At 38.7% G+C, this 25166-nt stretch overlaps 1 protein-coding gene across 3 annotated transcripts in view; it reads left to right on the forward strand.

Annotated features, from left to right (window-relative positions):
* The window catches only part of iqsec1b (IQ motif and Sec7 domain ArfGEF 1b), a 173308-nt gene that overhangs the window by 95911 nt on the left and 52231 nt on the right, over nt 1-25166 (forward strand). The window contains exon 1 of one of the 3 annotated variants that reach the window (XM_026306136.2): nt 21352-21373. The exons of the other annotated variants lie outside the window; for them this stretch is intronic. The gene's annotated coding sequence lies outside the window, so the exon portion shown is untranslated. Of the gene's footprint in view, nt 1-21351; nt 21374-25166 lie in introns of those variants that run through there. 3 annotated transcript variants of the gene reach the window in all.

A 25166-nucleotide genomic window follows, 5' to 3' on the forward strand; every position in this document is an offset into this window, starting at 1 on the left:
AGTCTATGATAGTGGCCCAGTGAGGCTGCACTTGTGGTGCTTTGTGCCAAATGGTAACACTGGCATGCTCACAATGACAATCTGAAGATGATGTTTTTAGCTGGTATTGTTCAGCATCGTAGTTTAGTGTGTTGCATGCTAAACATTGGCTAATTAACACAAATTACAGCTGCTGATTGTAATGTCAGTTTTTGGTCTTACCCTGAAGTATTGGGCAAACTGAAACTTTGGTCTGTTCATGGCACTAGATGGAAAGTTAAGAGTACTTCCCTTATCTTGAGATAAGCATCGATGTGTGTGCTAATGTAAAATTTTTGTATCTTCTTAATGTGGTTTCTGCTCACTAAATACTCTCTGCGTGTTTGTGTCAAAACACATATACATCAGTATTAAATGTGATTGAGTTCTGGAGATGCCAAGTCATTTGTACAGTGCAGAGGGCACATCAGCAACAGATAAGATGTGCAGAAAGTATTTGCTTCCCTTTCCTCTGTTCGACTGCCTTCAACACAGCCAGTGGTTTCCATAGAGACCATAGAGACCCAGTCCCAGTCTCAGTACAGTAGTACAGTGAACCATTGCATTGTATGTTCTGTAATGTTTGCTCGGTCAGTAACCCTGATGTGCAAATACACACATGTGAGGGCAGATGCACAGTAGTGGCTTTTAAAAGTTATTATGGTTTGGTGTAATTTAAACTCACAGAATGTATACATGCAGTTATAATTGCTATTCCTGCGAATTCCTGTGTGTTATACATTTAAGAGAAAACATTAGAATAAAACAATAAAAACATTTCAATAAAATCAGTGCCATAAGTGCAGACATACCCCCCACTTCTGATAGTTATTGAAAATATGTAAGACTGTATGTTATGTAGACTATTACTAATATACTAAAATTTAATACTAGTTTGTGTATATGAATATAGTATAAGGTTAGGTTAAAACAAGCTGTGAGCAGGCTGTTGATGAGATGTGTGGCACTGATTGCATCATGCGACTGCTGTACATTCTGCACATCATTGTACATCATGTACATCACCATTTAACCGCATGCTAGTCAGTGTGTGCCTCAGCTTACTACTCTCTAGACTAGTCGCAGAGTTACCAGTTCTGCCATGAGTCACAACAGATGCCACCATCACTGTAGAGTACTTGTGTAAATGTTCCATGCCTTGGGATTTTGGGAGATGAGGTACTTGTGGAGGGAATCTGAGTGAAAATCCATGCACAAACACTCTGTAATAGTGTAACTGCCCACTGGATATAGAAAACAGCGATAAATCTTTGAAATACAGGTTATCAAATGTGTATTTAGTTTAGTTTAATTTGACGTTAACTTTCATTTTGTAGACTGAAGTGATTTTAAAGACAGTAGTAGTAGAAAATGAAGCCTATATACAGTTGTATAAAATTAAATTATTTATAGGGCATTCAGAAAGTAATCAGACCCTCTCACCTTTTTCAGTTTTGTTATGTTGCAACCTGATACTACAATTGTTTAAATTCTTTACACACACACATATATATATATATATATATATATATATATATATATAGTGGTGACGGTCTATATATTGTCCAGGTGCATGCACCTGGACAATATATAGACCGTCACCACTTTATGTCTACACCACAGATGTTGACTGGATAAGGAGGGGGCTTAGACTATTTACTTGGAACTGTGTTACTGCAGAGAAGAAGGGACAGCTTTCCAGTACTGGATGGCGAGCCTCAGTCCAAGGAATCAAGCACACTGGACAATGAACGAACATTGAACTAAAAATTACTATAAACAGATTTGGTTCTTTTTCTGCTTTGTTTGAACAGATTGCATATGAAAGGTACTCCATCTGTTAAACCCAGAACGATTCCTGTGACCCACCACAGATAAAAATCACCGGTGGGTCTTTTTCAATGCTGAGTTTTCTTAAGTGTCACATCGTTGATTGAGAAACCCCCAAAAGTAAGAGAATGTGTCATAATGCATGTTGGTTTGATTTATTTGTAGTAATTTTTTGTCTGGTTCAAAGCAGGTTTGGAGAATGGAGAGCCCCCACCCCTCCACCCCTGTTCCTGACATTTAATTGACTCTGCAGTTGCAAGTGCTACAAAGATGATGGCTCTTTTGTGCTAATGGCAAAGCAGGGCCAAGTGCATCTGTGTAATATTCTGCTGCTCCGGGGTAGGTTTTAATGTCTTTATGGCACAAGGACACAATTATATGTTATTTTAAAGATTTAGCATAACTAGCTGACAACCAGTAATAGATAGTCTCATTGGCTAGATGCCATCAGCGGTTCCAGTCTTGTTCTTGAGGCACTTGTTCATCATGTCTTTCAAATAAAGGTTTCAGAGGATTAGAGAGTTTTTGAGTGACTGTAATCAGGTTCTCCTTTTGCACAAGTTAGGCAGCACAATCCAGAACTAGTCCAATCTGTAGTGACACAAGAAAGTGTGGAAATTGGGGGATTCTCTTTTCACTTGATAAGCTCATTCAGTGTCCACACACGGTTCTTCTTCTTTCAAATACAAAGTTCAACTTGTCAACAATTAAATGCACCTTTGCGATTATAGGTTTGGGTTGGAGCCTTTCTTACATGGAGCAACATTAGCATTAATTTGCCTTCCAATATCCATCTTTTACCTCTGTGTTGGTTTCCACTAACTCCTGTGTGCTGCCAACAAAAAGCTGTGTGGAGAAAAATGTCTGGCACTTAAGCCTTTTGATAATTTTCCCCCAGCTGCTTGTTATCAACAACAAAAGCACCTACATGTTTTGCTGTGTATGGTGGGTTTATCGGATATCTGCTGTAACTGTAGCTTCAACTTGAATTTTTTTTAAGAAATTGCTTTGTTTTGCAAAACATTTTCAATTTTATGTGCTGATGTGGTACACAAGGTATATTTTTAGGGTTATGTGTTATGTGTATACTGGTTTTGTGGTATACCCACATGGTTGTGTCAGACTGCATGTATCTTTGTGGATCATCAGAGCTGAGCAGCAATATAATAATATGGCAGCACATTTCCAAACAAAGTGATAAAGTAATTAATGTGTGAGGACTCTTCAGTTAAGTGCTTAACAATAAGATTCAAATAGCTGTAAATTATTGAGAAACCAAGCTGTCTGACATCCTCATGGTGAGGATGTAGGCACCTTCATTTATCTTACTGTCGGTCTTACAATAACCATGTGTGCATATACAGAACAGTAGTGTAATAAGGCCACATATATCATATCTTCATGACAGAGAAATAAAATAAATCAGCTACAGCTGTGCTGCTGAGTTCCGCGCTGATTGATTGGAAACATCTTTGTCAGCATGATTCCTTGTAGCGTACTACAAGACCTTTAGGTCTCAGCATTGTTCCCCATCTATTGTTATCACAAAGGTAAATCTATCTAGAGATGTCTGCCCAATTATCTGTAATGAATGGACCATTGAAATATGTAGATAATCCTCCTGGTTAAATTTTAATGCCTTATTCACTGTGCACCTTCACATCCTGAGACTATGGTAATGTAAAACAACCATTGTGTATTTCTTTAAAGAACATGACTAAATCATGAGCTTAGTGTTAATGTAATTTTAATTACTACTTTTCTCCAGGTCCCATTCTCACTGTTGTTTTAATGCTGCATAAACAAAGGTAAAGAGCAGTGGAGGAACTAAAAAGAGCCCAAATTAGCCCTGGTGTTTTAGCCCCAGTGTGTTGTAGTGGGGGATCTGTGTGTATTTAGTATGCAGGAGCATTGCTGTGTTGTTATTGGCCACAGTGATACAAGAGCTCTGAAGCACATGGGGACATGGCTGTTTTTAGTAAGCAGTAGTAATTACAGCTGGAAATTGTCAGATGGTACATAAAACTACACACTCCAGCTAATTAAGAGTAACCTCATATAAGCTTTGTCATTGTGTGAGAGAAAGCCATAAATAGATCAGCCTTTTTATTTGCTCTCCTGCCACCACTGTTTGTGTTGAATTGATCTAATTGTAAAGTCTCTTTCATGGCTGCGCAGCTGAGGGTATCAAGAGAACAAAGTGGCTTCAATTTACCATGAATCTGCATGGAGGCAAATTCAGGCTGCTAAATATGTACCTGTATCTGTAGGCTTTTTATGACTGCATATAGGGAATAATGTGATGGACTTTGTTCTATTACACAAATCACTTTCACAGGGCAGGTTGTCTACTAAAGTCACTTATAAAACAAAAAAGATAAATATTGCCTGTCTCCTGCTTTTTCAATATGTGTATTTGCTGTTTTTTGTTTAATATCATTGTAAATTGAATTTTTTAGAGTTTTTTGAATAATGGGAAATAGACAAAACAAGCAATCTGAAGAGAGCAGCTGTAGAGGCATATAATTGCAGCTAAAAGGGAATAGCGAAGGCGGGAACTAAAATATTGTCCTAAAAATGCACACACTATATGGTAGGATAAAGGCAGGTGAATGTAGACTGCGCTGCAAGTTCCTCAAGCCAGCATTTACAGAATATGCATGTGTGTGCGTCAGATTGCTGTTCCAGAAGATACAGTGCAGAAAATCCCTTTATACAGTACAATTAGAGCCTGCACCAGACACTTTTAAACATACAAAAAACAATAAAAACAAACAAAGAAAAAAAAACACACATGCAAAAGATTATATGTTGTGTTGCTATTACTTACACTGTGTTCCTTTTTATATAAATGACAAAGTCACACTAGCTGTCACTACACACTACAATAATCAGCCTGGACTGAGTTTGACTATTCATGCAGCTGCAAGATGCTTTCAGCTGGCACACATGATTTTCCAGCTTTGCTTCAGTTCAGTTGTTTATTTCGTTTATTTTTTTTATTAGTCACTTAACTATTTACTAAATACTTACTAATTACTAAAAACTTTAAAAGTTTAAAGTTATTAATTTTCATTTAACTAGCTAATAGACTAATTATTCCAGAGTATTGGCATTTAGACATATAATCGGGGTCAACAGGGACCCAAAAAACTAATTTAGTTTACCCATGATCATTGTAGCAGTTTTATTTAGCTGCACCTCTGATGTACAATGAGTTCAACCACTCAGAGCATAGGATTGAATGCATTTATATTGTAAATATTTTATGAATTGGTCATTACATTGGATGTTTCTGGGTAACTTCCCATATAGACACTGGATGAATTACTGTTAATTATATGTTTTTTTATTTTTATTTTTTTAAGAAATCAGCATCCTATTCATTTTTTTGATAACGTGGGGATTTTTAGGTGATGCCTAAGGGCACTTTGCCCATTTTAGGTGGGAGCTGCATCTAGGGAGTAAATTGTGGAGGGTAGGTGTATATATAGGTATGATTTGTGGCTACATAAAACTAACCACATTTTGACATTTTTTATTCAGTGAGGGTTATCAGAAACAATTTTCAGCCCTACCTGTGCATTCATCTTTAAGGATTACAAGCTGATTTTACTGAAATTTCCCAGAAAGATAGGCTTGTCCTTGATTAGATTCTGCAGCTAATCTGGATCTGGGGTTTGTACTATCTGATGACTGTCACTGGGTGTGATGCAGCTCTGAGGTGCTGATGGAAAAAACCTGACATTTGGGACTTCCAGACTGGCTGCTCACAGAAGCTACAGCTGTGCAGTCTCAAGAGGCAGGACTGCACTGATGTGGAAATGGTTGCTATAAGAGTTGGGTAACCTCTAACTGGTTCCTTTAGGAGAGATACAGTGAGTAGATGTAAACATTACAGACCCTTATTTCAAAAATAGTATATACAGTGTACAATTGTGTGTATAGCAAAAATACATGAAATGCAATATTTTATACTCACAAAATCAATTCATTTTGTCAAGATTCTTGAGTTTCATAAGCAATTGAATCAGGTTTTTTCTTTGAGATGTCCTGGTTGTTCCAGTGGTTTCAGTCTTACATGTACCGGTGTTTATAGTTCACAACATTGCTTAATAACCCCTGAACAACCAGGATGTCTCAGAGATTAAATCTGATTCAAATCCTTATCAAACTCAAAAATCTTGACAAAATTAATTAATTTTGTCAACCATACAAGAATTAGACTCAAACCTGTGGGCCCATTATATCCTGAAGGAATGGAGGAATGTACAAAATTGCTACTGTATTGCTTCTCTGTAAATGTATGCCAGGTGGGCCTGATCCAAAAACTTGAGTTGAGTACAAAACACTATACTATAAAATAATTACAAGCTATATAAGCAGCATTTTCTGGCCCTGTTCCTCCTGCAGTACAGTGGCCTTACACGAAGACCTGACCCTGAAACATCAATAACATAGTCCACTTCAAAAACACAATAGCAACATCTCTTTTCTACTGAAGTGACAGCCTGACAGTTAACTTTGTTAAAGCTTTTGTGTGCCATATAGTCAAATGTTTTCGAGTAAACAGCACTGGTCTTTAGTGCATGCTTGTATAAACATAAGAACGACATTTCTTTTCTGTGTGGCATATCATTCAGAAAATACTTTAGATTGTAATTTGAAAATGTATTGATTGAGAATAGTGACTGAGATGTTGAGGATATGGAGTTAATGTCTTGCTTTTCACAATAATGTTAGTCTAACAACAGCAGTAGAATTAATGCAATATCTCTATTTAAAATCTAATTTTATAGTTTGAAGATGTTATGTCTTATACATTCCTTCTGCATTATGTTTTATTTATGTTCAATTCCAGCATCTTTTTTTATGAGAATATAGGCTGTTGGTTTACTTGTTTAATCCCTTTCCTGCTCTGGAGCATGTGTGTTAAAGCAGTCTAAATCTTGCCTGAGTGGCAAAACAGCAGGGTGAAAAACTTTTACACACTTGCTCTTAAAGCTTTTTTTTTGTTTGAGTTTAAAGTTATAACTGAACACAACCCACTTGAGAATATACCGCAATGACAAGGCACTCACATGGGCATATATTTTCAACACTTTTGTCAAAAATTTGTTGGGCCTTATATTATTGATTGACATGATAGGTAGCCTAGGAGCAATAGGTCCTTGCATGTTGGTTGCAATAAAATATAATGACATGTGCTAACAAAATAAGTGAAAAAGAAGACGGCTACTCAGTACTGTAAAGATGGAAGCAAACTAAATAAAATAATTTAAAAACTGGCTTTGCAAAAACCTGCTGTGGCAGCTTTAAATAGGAAGTTGTGCAGCTGCTGGAAGGTAATTTAGTACATTCAATCAAATGTCATACTTAAATTATCTGTTAAGATAATTATCATGATAATTATCATTATCAAGTTATAATGCTGCCATATATGAAGAACCTGTACATGCCAAGATAATTGAGGATGATAATGTTTTGTTTGTTTTTACATGAATATAATACATGTATCTTTTGCCATTCATCCCTTAAATGTGGCTTTTATAGTTATGTGATAAAATGCCTGGAGCTGCTATACAATCAGTAAATGTGTGACACTATTAATGTTTAAACACTACAAATGAATGAACCATGTTTTAAAGTTATATTTAAGGTCAAATACACAATATTACCTACCCAACAGATCTGTGCTACCTAATATCACCTGATTTTATCTATCAGTTACTCTCAGTGACAATATTAACTGCAATGAGTTAATGCCATCTTTAATTTGAAGATGCCTGATGATGATAACAAACCAGATTATTCATTCATCTCTCAAAGAACTTGTGACAGAGCTTGGCTGTTTCCCTATCTAGAGCCAGTGGCTTGTCTGATCTAGGATACTGTACTAGGCTACAACATGGCATGAAAGCAGACCCTTAAAAGGCTCATTCTAAGATTAGGAAAATGCAATGGTTGGTATTTTTCTGGTGATCACACACTAATCATAACATTTATGATACTATATTCCATTATTGCTAACAGATCGCTCCAAATATTACATAGTTAACCTTTAAGCATTCATGAAGAACATGATTAAGTAAATCAATAAATTCAGCTTAATGTGTAACTGTCAGAAGAAATTAAATTGTTGTTTTCATTGTCCGCTGATTTAGTCTGGTCTGATCTCAAAGGGTTTTTATGTGCATTGCATTGCGTACCTAAGGACACAGCTAGGCAAAAATACATTAGGCATCCTCCTAGGTCAGCACTTCTCCCCAGCCTCAGGTGTATGATGACTGCATTTAGAGACATGATTTATAAACCAGCAGTATTACACAGAGACATATGCAACATCCTCCATAGCCTTTAACTGGCTTCTGAGTTACACTTTTTCAAAGGAAGAGATGCTAGAAAAATATACCTCTCCTAAGTATGTTTAAGTGTGTTTTATTGTGATAAATCAATTAATTTATTTGTTAACCTTCTTCATATGATCTGTCACAATCTGATTTGTTTTGTTTTGTAGCTTTTTAAAGACTTTGTTGAGTACAGTGAGCAGATGAGAGGTTTGAACAGTGTGGCTCCGCTGACATTTTGCTTCACCTTTCATCTTGTTTGTGTTGCGCACACTTGCCACTCAGAAGTACTTCAAAGACAGGATCAGACCAGTGAGACTCCAGTTCTACCTGCCTGAGGCATTGAACGCAGGGAAATGTGCCATAGGAGTACAGCAGCTCTGCTTAAGACAAAAATGTATGGTTCATTTTCAGTTCTTTAACATGAGCCACCGTGTACTGTGATGATCTGCTGTGCAGCTGCAGTGTCCACTGCTGGAAAGTAACTTACTACATTCAATCAACTGCCATACTTAAATACTCTGAAGTACTTTTATAGATGTGTGATAAAATGTCTGGAGATGCTATACTATCAGTAAATGTGTAACACTATTAAACTAAACTCAACTGGAAATTAAACTACTGTATTATTAAATGGTTAAACATTATAAATGAATGAATCATGTTTTGAAGTTATAGGTAAGGTCAAATACACAATATAGCCTACCCAACAGATCTGTGCTACCTATTGTCATTTGTTACTCTCAGTGACAGTATTAACTGCAATGAGTTAATACCATCATTCATTTAAAGATCACATTCATGAAACACTTGCACAGTCACTGGTATTTTGCACAATAGCTGTCCCCACATGTGATGCACATTAACTTGTGTGACCACGCCTCTGCTGCCATGTTTAGTCACCAGTCTTGGTCTTTAGGGTGTGAATCCACTAGAGGGAGCACCGCTCTAACACTTTACTAATGTGCTGCCCTAGGCAGATTAATCCTCAGTCCAGATGACTTGGAGGCAGCAGTGGTCGATGGAGATAAGCAGGCTTTGGGAGAAAGCTACCAGTGCTGCCTAACTCCAGCTGCCTCAGACAGTAACACTGTTATCATGGCTTAAATTAATAGCATGTTCACTCTATCCAGCTGTTGTTTAAAAGACAATCTCTGGCAATAAGTTTAATTTTTTCTAACTTTTCATAACTATAACTTTGTACTCTTATATTTTATCATTTTCACTGTCATAGGCAGCATTTCCTGTACAGTGACATGATTTGCATTTTTTATATAATAATTAGTATAATCAGAAATGTGACTTATACACCGAAGTAACTTATATGTTTTTTTTTTGTTTTTTTTCTGGCTGTTTTTGTTAAAAGTGACTAATACAAACAAGTTATAGTACAAAATATGAGGCAATACTGAATTTTCAAAAGAGGATGTATAATTATGTCCACTATTGGTGAAATTGATTGCCTGGTTAATTTGGATTTTTGGACATCACCGTAGGCTGTGGGAACTTAGGATTGTTTAGTATTTGTTAAATTTAGTAATGTACAGGAAACAGTCTGATTAATCAATAATGGAAATTATGATGGAAATATTTCCTTTTCAAGTAACATTTTAGTTTGGAGATGTGGGCCTTTGTTGCTGAATTCTACCTTCTCCACTGCATGAAATGTGTACATCTTCATCTATTAGTAAGTGTTTATTCCTCCTTGGCCCAGATTGTTCAACCAGGTTAAAGAGAGCTGGTAGGAAAATCACCCAGGGCTTTGTAGTAAGCTCTTGTCTAAATTCAGAGACATCTTCAGAAAACAAGCTCAACACAGAACAGAGCCAGAGCCAGGGCTGATGCTTGGGCACACAGCTATCAATCACTGTCTAATATGAGTCACATGAGGACATAATGTACAGGACTTCCTCCTCTTCCTAGCCATCACTCCCTCACAGACCTCAGCTGGCTCCTCGTGGCTTCACAATAGTTGCAATTACATGGGTGGTGGTCCCTCGGGTGGCAGCGGGCTCGTAGGGGGGTGATAGGGCAGAGCAGGGACGCCACCGCCATCTTTATTGGTTTCCTGAGCTCAGATTGTAAATGTGAAGATAAAATCAGCACTGGTAGTTAATCACTTGCTGATATTTCTGTGGGGGTCTTATTCTTAGTGGGAAATTCCTGGATGCTGGTGAGCAGGGAACAGACCCCATAGAAAACAGTAAACACTATATGATGCAGGCCAGCAAGACTTTTAATAAACTCTGAGAACCGCAGGTCAAGGTCGAGGACCCACCCTCAGAAAATGGCACCAATGTGCTTTTTTCACTCACATGCTCTCAGTTATGCCTATAAAGCTTTGCATTGGATTCGGGAAAAATAGGGCATCAAACTCTTATCTTGACCATAATGTGCAAATTTTCCTACTCCCTCTAAGCTCACCAGCGAGCAGTGTTTCTTCACGACTGCAAAAGACCTGAATCTGTAGAGAAAATGTAGGTCACACGACAAACTGTTAAATTTCCATGAGGATAAACAAGATAATGTGATCTGATTTGCCAACTGAATCAGCAGAACAGTACAACTGCTGGCAGAGGTTTGTTGCCTCAGCTGGTTTTCTTGAGGAAATACAAACCACTGTATTTTTCCAATAATCAGAGCCTGCTGGAGTTGGAAGAAAATATCCGCTATTCTTCTTTTACACTCCCCACATAGAATAGGAAATTGCTAAAAGTTAGGAATAGTGAAAGTTTTTTGATCAAACAGTTTGAACTTTCTGAACTTGCCTTTTTCTTAATACTAATCCTGTCTAATGATGTAGTAGTTTCATGCAGGAGATCTCAAACCGCTCAAAGGCAACATCCTAATGACTATTTCACTGCCCTGGCAGAGATTTGAATAAAATTGTACTGTCTGATGTGTTAGTTTGTTTCTGGACTTTGTGGCTGTATATTGTTGCCAGTTTTAACTTACAGTATTACTGAGGTTTTCTTATTCCACACCATTACCACAATCATTTCTTGTGACTTTAAAAAAGTTTTTTAGTTGCATTATACATAAATTGTTCATTTGTCATGTATGTGATATTTGTGATACTTCCCATATCTTAATCAAGCTGGAGATTCCCAGGGTTCAAACAGTGTCAGCCGGGAAAGGCTCCTGCCCTTCTGAAACCTTTTTTTGGAAGATGTGGCATAGACAATGGGTGGATGGAATAATGGTGTTGGACTTATATTTCATTCTAAAGTTGGCATCAGATATTAGGACGGAATTCATTCACCCAAACAGCACTTATGTTAACGGGTTTATCTATCTTAACAACCAGAGTTGTCATGAACCAATATTATTGAAAGAAATAATTTGAAAATTGCTAATAATTGTTGGCATTTTGTGTTTTGAGAATTTTCTGTTTTGAGAATTTATTTGAGCAATAAGTATGACATTATTTATCCATCCATCCACCCATCCATTGTCTATACCCGCTTATTCCTAAGTAGGGTCATGGGGATTTGCTGGAGCCTATCCTGTCTGGGTACTTCAGAACTCTGGTTAATTTAATAGTTATACCATATCAGTTTATTGTCTCAGTTGAAAAGAAGAAAGATTTATCTTCATCTGTTCTGATTGAATTCCTAATGAGAGTTCCCAAAAATGGGAATAAAGCAATACTATCAATACTATCAATGACAGATTCTGATGTGGGTCTTCCTTTGTCTGTCCCAGGTAGGCGTTAATCAGGCATGGAAGACAGCTCACTTGTCTGCATGCAGACCTCAGGCTCTAAAGAACAACATGATAGATGGCCTCCCATTTGGTTTCATCTTATGCTCAGTAATGTGCTGCTGCACCACTCCCTGAGATGGATGCACCCTCAAATGGTCACTGAGACAAAGAAAAGTGTTTACATTGGTCCTTACAACATGTGTGGCCTTGTCCATAACATGTCCACTGGTGGCACTGAATCAATGAGGAAATCACATGTATCATGTGTAACTGCTGTTTCAAACAAGCTTTAGATAGATAGATAGAGAGAGAGAGAGAGAGAGAGAGAATTAATTACAACATAATATTGCATCAGACTGTGGTGAGGAACAAACTTATTAGAAAGCCACTGTTACAAAGTGCAGAATTGAAGTTTGAAAGATCTAGGCATATTTCCAACAGAAAGATTCTAATGCATGATGCTATTGCCTCACATTATAAGAATGTGCCGTGCAGTGTTTTTAAACCCCAGAAATGACATAGTTGTCTCTTGAAACTGAGCATTAAAGGGATTGAAATTGTTGTTTTTTGTTTGTTTTTTTTAGATTTAACACTAATAATTTTGATGTATATATTTTCAACATATATCTAGTTCTACATCAGGGACCAGATTTATTGGCATTAAAAAAGTCAGATCCTTTGCATACATCATAGTGTTACAGTATCTGTAAGTTACGTGCAGCCACAGTAAAAACACCTTACTTACTTACACCTACAACCCAGATAAAGTCATTTAATCTTCTGCTTTTATTTTGATGGTTCTTGTTTTTTAACCCTAACATTCTAGTATTTACTTGACCTTAAATATATTGGACCACCACTGCATTATATCCATTGGTCTAAGGCTTCAATCAGCTGATTCAGACAGTTGCAATAACCTACAGAATGAGACAGGGGATTTTGTACTTTGGTAGGCCATGCCATCTGTACTGTTTACTATTCTAAACTTTCCTCTGCTCATAGCCCTTTACAAATGCTATCTGTTCTCACTTCAAAGCAGTATGGCAGGCTGAATAATTATCGTAATGCTGTATGCAGCTCCACACCCACCCTGCTCCAGGGCATTGCAAGCTGACGGAGCCAGAGCTGAAAGCTGTAGCAGTGCTGGTATAACACAGAGTCTCCATTCCAACCTCTGCCAGGATGATACTGACAGCTGAATCATCATGGTAGAGAGCACCCATCCTACACTCATATCTGTATTAAACAGCGAGTGACCATGGCACTGCATTTGTTTAACAGTCCAGCATAGGTAAAGTTCGGACTGATTCACACATTTCAGCTGAATGAGCAATTCTCTTTGATATACACCACTCAGAAAGCAAGCATTCTTCCCTTGTGCTGTATTGACAAAATTCCAAGAAAAGTTGTACTTTGAAGCATGTTATTTTTCCTTTTTAGTGTAAAAAAGTTGTTTGATATTTGAACACTTAACTGTTGTACATATTTGTACTTCCTGAACATATGTAATCATAAACTATTAATGACCTGCATTTCAGAATCCATTATTCATTCATTCATTCATTCACCTGTTCTCGTCTGTGCCACTTAATTCTGGATTATCTTTACAATGGGTTCTGATGATATGTGGTTAAATTTAGCATTTGCTAAATAAAGGAAATAATAAGTAAACTTCATTTTTTTACTGGTCTTAGATAAGATTTTCTGCAAATGGATGGCCTGCACCAACATATAGATCACAGTGCTGGTTGGGTCCTCTCATGCTGACCTCCGAATCTCTCATCTTCAGCTAATCGTCACATCCACTGCCCATTGGTTTCTTTTATTTCTGTGTTTAGTGTTGTCCTAGCAACCATACAGCCCAGGCTTTATGTCACACACATATATATGTGTGTGTGTATGTGTGAGGTTGGCCCTCGTGGGTGCCGACTTTACCCCTCTGTGCACCATGTGCTGCTACTGATTAGCTTGTCTCCAAGCAGCCTGGGCTGGCAGTATCTGATAAAGCCTAATTGATGCGGCCACCGAGGGAGGCCTTTGTGTGCTTTGTTGGCCCGGCAAGGCGCAGCAGAGTCAGACCTTGTCAGTGTTACCGCTTAGACAATAGGAGCAGCTGTAACTCAACTGTGAGGAGCAGCAATGATGTAGACAGGAACCTCCTCTGCCACTGACTGACTGGTAAAAGAGTAAGTGTGGAGGGAGGGGGGAGGTATTGCCAGACGGAGGGTTGTGTTGGGACAAACCTTTCACCCGACAACTCCAGGAGAAGCCATGATGACCAGTGGCTGACATCTTTTTCAAGAAGCTTATCTGCACATACATGGAGTACACGACAGCACAGGATGGCTCATCATTAACAAAGGGAACTGAAGGATATAGGTTCAGCCCCTTCCATGTGGTCCAGACATAGAGAGTCAGATGCTGAAATGGGACTGTACCATGTGGTGTCAGCATTGCTGACTTATAATCTAAAATCTGGGGATTTGTTCTTCTAAATGTGAACCATTCCTTTTTTTTTTAAAGTGTTTCTTTTTATGGAACCTTTAAAGAGTGACATTTTGAATTGAACCCTTTGTAGCTGACTGACAAAATGTTGAAGTTCAAAGCTTTTTGTTTGGATTATTTGCATATCCTATGCCTTCAGCCTCTGCATGGTTTCTATAAAAGGTAAGGTGCTTTATGTGTAGAACATCTTAAAGCTTAAAGGTTTGTCTTTTTTTTTTCCTAGCCTAGAGAAAAGACACATAGCTAACTGGAATAACACCTTATCATGTGATCATCATGTCAGGTCAGTGTTTTGTGGTAACCCTTTGGGGATGCAACCAGTACAAGCTGTGAGTGCCCAGGTTAAGCAGACTCAATTTGCTCTCTTGACTCATAAAGTGTCATGTTTGAACCAGGCATGAATGATGGACAGACACCACGTCCCAGCCCCTTTTTGTATTCCTGTGGTAAGAGAGGCTGAAATGGGGACACAGGGTGCATGTGTCACTGAGGTCAGCTGCTCTGAATGGAACCACTATTGTTGTGGTTTGCTCCTGAAAAGCTCCAGTATTCAGTCTATTGTGTGTGTGGTCTCACTCATCGTTATTACCTCAGCAGCATGAGGTGCCACATGCTCTGTACTCCACTGTTCCATCAGTGTTGTTTCATTGTGCATTCTTGGGATTATGTATGTGACTTTTTTTGAAGTTTGCACAACAAAAGTGAATATATATCAATATATAGATATATATACATATTCCCACAAATCTATATATATATATATATATATATATATATATATATATATATATGCATGTTCTCCCTGTGCTTGCGTGGGTTTACTCCGGGTACTCCGGTTTCCTCCCACAGTCCAAAAACATGCATGTCAGGTTGATTGGTGACTCTAAAATTGCCCGTAGGAGTGAGTGTGAGTGTGTGAGGTTGTCTGTCTTTGTGTGTCTATATGTGGCCCTGCGACAGACTGGTGACCTGTCTAGGGTGTACCCCTGCCTTCCACCCGAGAGAGAGCTGGGATAGGCTCCAGCGGATCCCCGTGACCCTGAACAGGAAAAGCGGGTATAGAAGATGGATGGATGGATATATATATATATATACATACATACATATACATACATATACATATTCACACACACATCTATATATATATATATATATATATATACATATAGATGTGTGTGTGTGTATGTGTGTTTGCATTTGCAACAATACAGTAATAAGTACTTAAGTAATAATTACAGTAATACAGTTGTTATGTATCAGAGTCATTTTAGTCGACATTGGAAACCTTACTCAGCCTTCAACCACCAGGTATATCCCATCTTGGGCTTGGAGATTGCATATATTTAACACAAATCCTATGTTACAACTTGGGGGCATCCCTGGAAGGATGGTCACACACTGGCACAACTGAGTTGCATTATGGGAAATGACATTATGTTCTCCGCTACACTGAATATGATCATTCTTTTTTGAAAACTGGTTCTTCTGACTCCATCTTTATAGAAGTGCAATACTATTCCAGTGAAGGGCAGTTAAACCACTTTTGCTCAAGAGTTGGGAACCAATATGGCTGCCAAATGGTCCATTACATAAACCAAAGGCCATTTATTACAAGTCATTTCTATTAAAACATTCAAAGGATTCGGGTTCAGAGAATGGTAATAATAAAAGTGAATACTTTATGTGCGGGGGAGCCTCTCTGAGTGTGAATTGTCTCCAGACCTCCAGGCCATATTTATTCATGAGTCCACCCATCCCCCCCACCTTCTCCACCATGCAGTCACATCTCTGGGGGGTGAAGACAAAAACATCCCCCCAATGACATGGCTTAATGCTTGTGTTTTCCATTTAAATACCAGTCAGTGATTGGATGGTGGAGACCCATTTCATTAAGCTTGAGGATGAGCTCTTGTGTTTTGGAGTGTAGTGAAAATGGAGAGTGTTCATTAGATGTGGGGCTCTGAGTTGTTTTGGGAGCCAGGTGCACTTCTGTGCTTGGGTCAGTATGAGGTTATACACAAAGGGCAGACCCGCTTACATGGGTATGAGAGGAACTGTTTTTGAGTATAGCATAAAGACAGCCAGTAGCTCATATTATCACTTCACAGTCTCACAGAGCCACTAGCATGATTGTAGCTTCAGTCTTGTTTTATTGGAAATCAAAAACAAGTTTACTGCTTAGTAGGTTTCATGTTACAAGGAATGTGCCTTGCTATTGGCTGGCAAACTAAGCCTGCTTATTCCTAACCAGGGAGCCTATATAGCTCTTATTGGATGAAACGCAGCATTACACCCTTGACAGGTCACCAGTCCATTGCAGAGCCACACAAAGACAAACAACCACAAACACTCACTAATTCACTGTTATGGGCAATTTAGAATCACAAGTCAACCTGCCATACATTTTTTTTGGACTGTAAACCCACGCAAGCACAGGGAGGACATGCAAACTCCACACAGAAAGGTCTCTGACGGGTTGTGAACCCAGGCCCTTCTTGCTGTGAGGCAACAGTGCTAACCACCGTGCTAGATGGCAGCCAATCACTCTCTACTGAAAATAAAATGCTGCAGGCTGCACTTGTCCTTGGCAGTGGAGGCAGTGTACCAGTGTCAGGATGGACCCAGTGATGGCAGTGATAAAGAGCATCATGAACTTCTTCAGCTGCTGCAGGAAATACATCATCTGTTGCAAAAACCTGATATTTTGCTCCCACTTGAGGTCCTTGGCAATTACAGTGTCCAGGACCCAGAGGGAATCCATGGTTTTACTGGTCATCAGATTCGGGTAATGGAAAAAGATGTTGCTACTGCATTTTTAATATATAATTTCCAAAAACATCCATTCACTTCCATTTTTTTGTAATAGCATATCTCTGCTTTTCACTTGACTCCAGGAGATCAATGACCCTATTGATAATCTGTCAACTCCCATTGTATGTCTCCTAATGGATTTACCTGTGTATTAATAGCTGGGAAATGACAGTAATGACTATTGTGTTGACAGGCCATGAGGAGAACCTGTGACTGTGTTGTACATAGAGCTGGAGTTGGTGCGGAGGAGTGAAAAACTCTTCAGTACAGCTGCTTCCTCTCTACTGTTGTTCATTTGTTCACAGCCCCCTTCTTCCACCGCCCCACAACTTCATCATTCACGCCAGCTGACTTAACTTCCCTCACATTTCCTCTTCCACTTGTCCCTTGGCAGACTTGACCTGAGACTCACCATGTATATTCGCTAACTCTTCACAGAATAATTGCACATAAAAACGGCTCCTTATGCAATTCCTCACAAGACGATTCAGGCTTTGCACTTTTTCCTCAAAGATTTATCTGATTACAGTGTTTTTATCTGAAGTTGACAGTCATAGTCATCACCTTTAATATTTACACACTAATTGTGGACTAGAGGAAACAGTCTCTACGTTGGACCAAATTCAAAACATCAAAAGGTTTTTTAACGATATGAAGCAGGTCGCTGATCTTTCTCAGTCTGATCCCAATGGAGCTTGTCCCGAGTCCTTACAAATGTAGATTCCTCTGCATTGTAATTTGTCTGCTACATGTTTAAATGCTTGCTGGCTTCACACTAACCAAATAATGGGAATGACCTTCATCTGGTTTTCATACAGAATGTTACTGTTTGACAAACTGGAGAGAAGGGTGAAGTAACCTGGTGTAGTGAATTGTTTAATATAAAAAGACTGTGGAATCTTTAATATGCTGATAATTACATTCATTTCTGGGCCAAACAGAGCATAGTCCTGTGAGTGTGTTGCTTCTGAGTGCACACACTGATATTGAGCTCTGCCACATTCTGCCAGCAGCTCATTCACACCGAGTCCTCCAGGGTGCTCAGCCTGCCAGCTCATTCTGCCCCGTCCTGTGGCAATATATGCCTTGTAGTGTTAATTTTGATATCAGCCTCTCGCTATGATTTTCTTCATGCTGTGAAATGGAAACATCAAAATCTGAGGCCCCTGTCTAATTGAACTGCTGTGTGAATGTGTACAAGCATGGTGGTGTAACTTAAAGCTGCACTCTCTGTAAATCAGACCTTTGTAGCATATGACATGGCACAGAGGGATACTGATGCTGCCTTTGGTGATTACTTTATATAAGGTGATATATATCTATATCTATTTCTGCTTCTGAATTTGTTTGGAATATTCAGGGAAGGGACGAAACATAAAGTTTATCAAACAGAAGGTTCAGTTCCCTGAGCTTCAGGGCTCCAGACTAACTTTTTGCATTGGTTAGACTTGTATGCCTAATATTTTTATTTAGGTGCACCAGCACAAAATTTAGGTGCACTCTTTTTTTCTTCTTATGCAGCACATTTATCATCACATTTATACATTTAACAATTTACTTTTTTTATCATGTCCCATAGTGATGTAAATCTGTAAACAAAAGTAATGATGCAGATAAATGCTTTTTCTTATTTAAACAGCATAAACATGAAATTGAAAAATCTGTTTTAAAACTAAACCTAAAATGTGCTTGACAAAATTAAATGAAACACTTTTTTTTTTTTTTCCTAAGGTGTCTGGCCTCCTTAATATACTGATAATTCCATTCATTTCTGGGCCAGGCAGTATCATTACAGTAATGGGATTTGGATAATGTTCAGGTGTCTTTTTTTCATTCTGATTATTTAAGATTTGAATTTAGTGAATGGCAGCTCTTTTGCAATATTGCATGCGATGCAAATTTATTTAACAGTCTTTATTCTCACTACTGCAGTTTGCTACTGCCTGGCACTGAAGTGCTACATGAAGAGGTGCTCCACATTTATCATGACATAAGATGTGCTTCTTTTCTTTAGTGTCCCAGTGTAGAACGTTGATGTGCTGACAGCAACAGGCGTGTTGTCAGCCATCCCTTTACAGCATTGGCATTGCCAGTTTCGTCAAACCTCAGTCATATGTGTGTGAGCCAATCTTTTCTGTCTCCGTCTCTGGCGCAAATTCTAAAGCTGTATTTATCACTAATGCAGGGTCAGGATTGTATATGTGGTGACAGAGACCAATGGTGATTTTCTCAGGTCTAGGTTGGCTCTGCCAGGACCGGGGTCGCGTATATATGCATTGGTTTTAAGCAATGTTTTTCTTGATCAAAAAACTATGTATAGGCCTACTTCACTTCATGAGTAGCCAGGTCTTGATTTCAAACTCATACTGGTGTATCAGAACATGCCAGTCAGAGTCACATAGTGGCAAAGACCCATCCCTACTGTGTTTTTCTGACCTTTATCAGAAAAAAACATAATGTTACAGTCATACACACAGACACACTGACCTGCGAGCCAGTTCGAAGAAGAAAAAATTGTACTTGCACCACATAATGACTGTAGTCTTTCTGGATGCCACTAGCTGACCCTGAAATGAGAGTTGTGGCCAGAGACAGATAGACATGTGAATAGTTTGAGAGAAATGTCTAGCAGCTGCTCAGAGGAAGGCCACAAGGGCCAACAGGGAGTGAAGATACTTGGCTATTCTTAAACATCTAAAATAAAGACAAATGTCTTTACATGGGCACTGTAAGGATTTGCATTACTAGGTGTCAGCATATCTATTACATCCAGCTAAAGTTTGTTTAGAACATTTGGCGTACCCAACTATTACCAATTACTTTGGATTAAGGTAGCAAAACTAATCTAACCATAAATTAAACAGGTTAGTTAAAATAAAGCCCACTTTGACAAGCTACAAGATTAAAATCTTATATCTTACATATCAATGCATCAATATTAATAGTACAACTATATCATTCCTTTCACTTTTAATCAATGCAAGTGAAGTTTGCGAGTGATATTATATTATGTAGTAAAACGTTTGAATGCTAGACTTGTAACAAAATACATCACAGTGTTGTTAAGTGGTTAGACGTCTTTAAGAAAATATGCAAGCCAGACATTAGTGCTGAATAAAGTGACTAAAGGAAATGCATTAGCTGTATTAGTGGCAACAAGAAAAACTAAACTATTAATATTTATAATTATAATATTTATTTTTGGGGCCAGCATGCAAAAAAGTTTGGTCTAATATAGCCACTATATTCTCCAATACCCTCATTACTGTGTAAAGAAATTAAAGGCTACTCTGTGTTCATGTAGTTTAGTCCTTCTGACTCGTTTCGAGCATGGTGATGTGGAGTGTGCAGTCATGGTTAACTGAATGGTGTCCTCATGGCCACTCAGCATGTGTTTTAAACAGACATCTGTGGTTTCAACTGGTGATCTAGAGTCACAACACTAGTAACAGACTGCTGATGAAGACTTTTCCATAAAGTTTCACATTGACTGTCCACACAATCAGCCAGCTCCACTGTCCAGCATATGTTTTTCTTTTTTACATCACATCCAACGGGTAAAGCAAGAACAAACAACATAAACCTCTCCACCTCCTGTATGGAGCCACAAAGATGATTTAGGAGGAATTGCGTGACAGCAGTAGTGATAGGCTGGTGAGGAAGAGGCTACAGCCAGCTAGTGGAATGTGAACATGCGCTAGCATTACACACTGAAGCAAGGAGGGATTTTAGTCTCTGTCTGGTCCACTTAGCAGCTGGCCTTACTTGGTAATGCTGGATAAGTCTCTGCTCTACTCTCTTCTGACAAGAACAGTTTCCTGAGTAAAAGAAGGAAAAAGGAGAACAGTTAGTGAAGTAACCCAACCTCATACAGAGAGAATTAGTCATTTTCCCTCAGCAGAAAGACTGATCCATGTGTTGTGGTCAAGTCAAGAGAGAGAGGGGAGGAGTGGAATGGGTGGATGCTGGTAGGAGCTGCTCCTCTTGTAAGTTGACTGTTCCAAACCTTCAGTTCCCTAAAATACTGGGATGTTTTTGTAGCTTCCAGCCTCTCATGAGTGAACTTAATTAATCTAGATCTCAAGTTTCTGGCCCAGTGATGTCAGGGGCATGTGGAATCTGATGTGGAAGTACTGCATTTCAGTGCGGACGATAAGGTAGGGGGATCCTGTTACTCCAGAGCTCTAAAGCGTGGGGGTATGCCATCAGGTCATTGCTCCATGAGCTGGAAGAATGTTCACTCTGTTTGTTTAAAGTTTTTAACACCAGTTTTATGTGGAACACTCTCAAGATTAGTTAGGTTTAAGGATTAGGCTTTGTTATTACAGGTTATTTTTGGATTTTGACAGCTTTGATACAGATCAGGTGGTACAATATCAAACCTGAAAGGTTGTTTTAATGAGATTTGATTAAGGCTATAGCATCTGTCAATTATTTTTCCAAATTAATCTACAATATAACCGAGTAGTAAAAAATGCTCAGACCAATTTCTCACAGTCCAAATGTAATTTTTTTTACCACAACTAACATCACAAACCTTAAATGTATAATTTGAGAGTGACTTAAAACAATCTATACATCACAGGTTTTTTCTTTGCTTTGCTTTTTTATCATCCCAAAGGTAACAAATTATTCTCAAATTTTATAATAATAACAATAATGATGATAATAATAAAAGCTCGATTAATAGACATCATTTCATTTTAAATTTTGATTTTTTTTTTCATACAGGAGGAGATTAATGCTTAAGGGACAGGATTGTTATCACTGCACTTGTTACTCACTACATTTTGTATGTTCTGTTCTCTGCCGTGTTGTTCTGTCCGTGTAACTGGAAATGCTACCCCAGTTAAAATGAGAGATTCTGTAGTGGATGGGTTAAAGCATTAATGGTTCGACACAGTGATTTCACCACAGCAAGGCTAAAATTAGTGGCCATTGTGGCTGGAGCAGCTTGAGTCAGCAGCGGCCAATCACCATTCATAAACTCCTATGGTCTGTAATTCTAGTCTCTGTGGGTCAGCCTGCCACAGCCTGGAGTTCATGCTTTAATACAGAAATGTTCCTCCCTCTCAGCAAGTCTCTCTGCTACAGCACATGCCCATCATCTTGTGTAACTTGGCCATCAGACATTTTCCATCGCTGCTGATTTCTCATGAATGCTACAGTTACATGGTTTTTCCTCTTGGCTTGGAGTCCCTTCTGTCTGCGCTGCTAAAAATTACCAAACAGTCACTCACACATGTAGTGCGGCTCTTGAAGCTAAACCAGTGGTATTTTTACATGGCTACCTAGACTAATCCTTATTTCCAGTTTAGCATCATATTTGTGTGTCACAATCCACACTTTTTTTTCCACTGTGCAGCAACTGTACAAGTAAATTGTACACTTCACTTTCTCTGGGGCGTATTTTTAAAGCTGCACTGAGATGGAAAGTTTTGATTGACATTTATTATTCACACATTCTGCAGATGCAAATAAACATATCCAACATTTACTTTTCTATTTAAACAAAGTTTAGCTGCTAAAGGCTCCACTGTTTTTGCCAGCTGGCCACAAATGTGGGTGCTTGGTGCTGAGCGCATAGAGTGTTTATCAGAACTTGTTTGGCTAAAACAAAGGCTTTCTCTGGCTTTGTCTGGAAAGTAGTTTGATGTGAGTAGAATTTGCAGCCAAGATCTTAAAAAAATCCAATAAGGCTAAAAGGCTTCTTAGTGGACAGAGCTGAGTTTGTGTGCTGTGTGGGTTTGTAACTATGAAAGACTCCTTTTGTATTATATTGTCATTTGAATGATTACTATAAAAATAATAATTAGTGCAGCTTTAAAGTGTCAAAACTCTGTTTCAACAATTTTTTTTTCTTTATAACATTAAATGTTCTCAACTAAATCACTCAGCATTTGTTTATTGTTGACATTCTTCTGTTGCTAAACGTCATTTGCACTAACCTTTCCGCTGAAACGCAGTACACAAACTGTCTGTTATAACTAAAGTCTGAATGGTTGTTGAAAATTTGTGACCTTTCCCCAGCCAGTGATTTTAAAATTTGAAAAACACCCAAAACTTCAACAGGGAATCACTCTCATGGGGGACCTTGTTCATAGTAAAAAGCCGACTGATATGGTAGCAGGCCCTTTAAGAGGTGTTCCCGGCAGCTACAGTAAGCATGGCTACTGTTTTCTGTCTGCTTTACATACCTAAGACAGCGTGCACGCAGTTATTGTTGAGACCGGCAGATTGTCCCCTCGATAGCACTACTGTCTGAGCGTCTGCCTGCAGTACATTCCTGAAGACAGGAGTCATACCTCAGTAACTCTCCTCTTCTCCCAGACAGGTTATGTGCTCCTTTGACCTTGGTCTGTTTTTTTTCTTCTTTTTTTTTCAGCTAATACCTGATAACATACCAACCTCATCTGTGTTCGAGATAGATAGTTTTTCCACTATTCCCTGTATGTAGGCAATTTTTACCCTGCTTTGCTGAAGCAGTTTTGTAATAAATTCTTTTTAAAGGGCAGGGCTTTACGGCAGTGACCAGCCCAGGCTATTTGAACTCTTAGCAGACTGTATTTTTATTCTCAGCCTGTGTGCAGGCAAGCCCGTTAAGTGAAACAGTAGAGGCCAGGGAACTTGATCTATTCATTTCACCTGCAAGCCAAAGAAGCATAGGGTATTACTTATTTAACTTGGGGGCTCAGACTGGAGTTGGAGCTTCCAATTTGAGCTGAGCCACAGTCTGTTTGTCCTCATTTTGTGCTTCTGGCCTCCCTTAGGAGAGGAAGTACAGTATCTCTGATGAACTTTGATGACTATTCTACCCCAAGACTGCTTCCTGGCAAGCAAGCACATGCAGTAGATCAGCGCTGGTGGTTTGTTTGTGAGTAGATGTCTGGTGCAGCAGCAGATCTACTCCGTGATATCTTCGTTCTTGTTGTGAAGTGGGGCCAACCTAACCTTCCAACAGCCTGCACTTTAAAGGTAAAGTCATATGTTCTCCACAGAGAGGAATTAAAGAGCCTTCTGTAAACAAAACAGAGCAGTCAGTCAGCTGTTGACCAGGAGCTCTCTGACAGACATTATTTGACCTTGTACTGGCTCATGCTCTAAAATTGTGATTTCTTTTTTGTACTTGTTGAGAAATCTACGTGGTTTGTTCTCCCATTCTGAGTTGTCTATCAGTGAAGCTAGCCTCTGTGTTCAGTCCCGTACCAGGTCAGTTTGTTTCAGCTGCCATTCCACAGCAATATATTTTGGTTTTAGTATGGAAAGAATTCATGTCATCTGATCTGACATTGGCAGCACCGTGGTTGAGTGGTTAGCACTGTTATCTCACAACAAGAAGGTCCCTGTGCCGAAACCCAGCAGGGGCCTTTCTGTATGGAGTTTTGCATGTTCTCCCCATGCTTGCATGGGTTTTCACCCAGTGTGTGAGGTTGTTTGTCTGTATAAGGCCCTGTGATGGACTAGTGACCTGTCCAGGGCCCCTGCCTTTCACCCAAAGAGAGCTGGGATAGGCTCCAGCAGATCCCTGTGACCTTAAATAGGAATAGGCAGGTATGGATAATGAATGAATGAATGAATGATGGAGCTGGTTTTATGTAAGAAGCTAATCTACCTTTTCTGTGTCTCTCTGGAGTAACAGACACAGCAGATGATTGGACATTATAGGAAACTCATGTCTGCACTCAGCATAGTTTTTTTTAGCTGTGTTAGCTTTCTATGAATTACTCTCTATTTTAAAGACTTTAAAGACCAGATGTCTGTGTTTTAATATTGTCCCTTGTTATTTGAATATATGCCAGTATTGTGTTATAAATATTTCAGAGCTGCAGTGTCTTATTTCCACTGGTAATTGGATTCGAGTTCTCTTTCATGGACTTCCAGTAGGTTAACAGAATGTTTGACTACCACCCCTACTAAAACTACTATTTATTATTATTATTATTATTATTG

Source organism: Mastacembelus armatus, chromosome 5, assembly GCF_900324485.2.
Source record: "Mastacembelus armatus chromosome 5, fMasArm1.2, whole genome shotgun sequence".
NCBI lineage: Eukaryota > Metazoa > Chordata > Actinopteri > Synbranchiformes > Mastacembelidae > Mastacembelus > Mastacembelus armatus.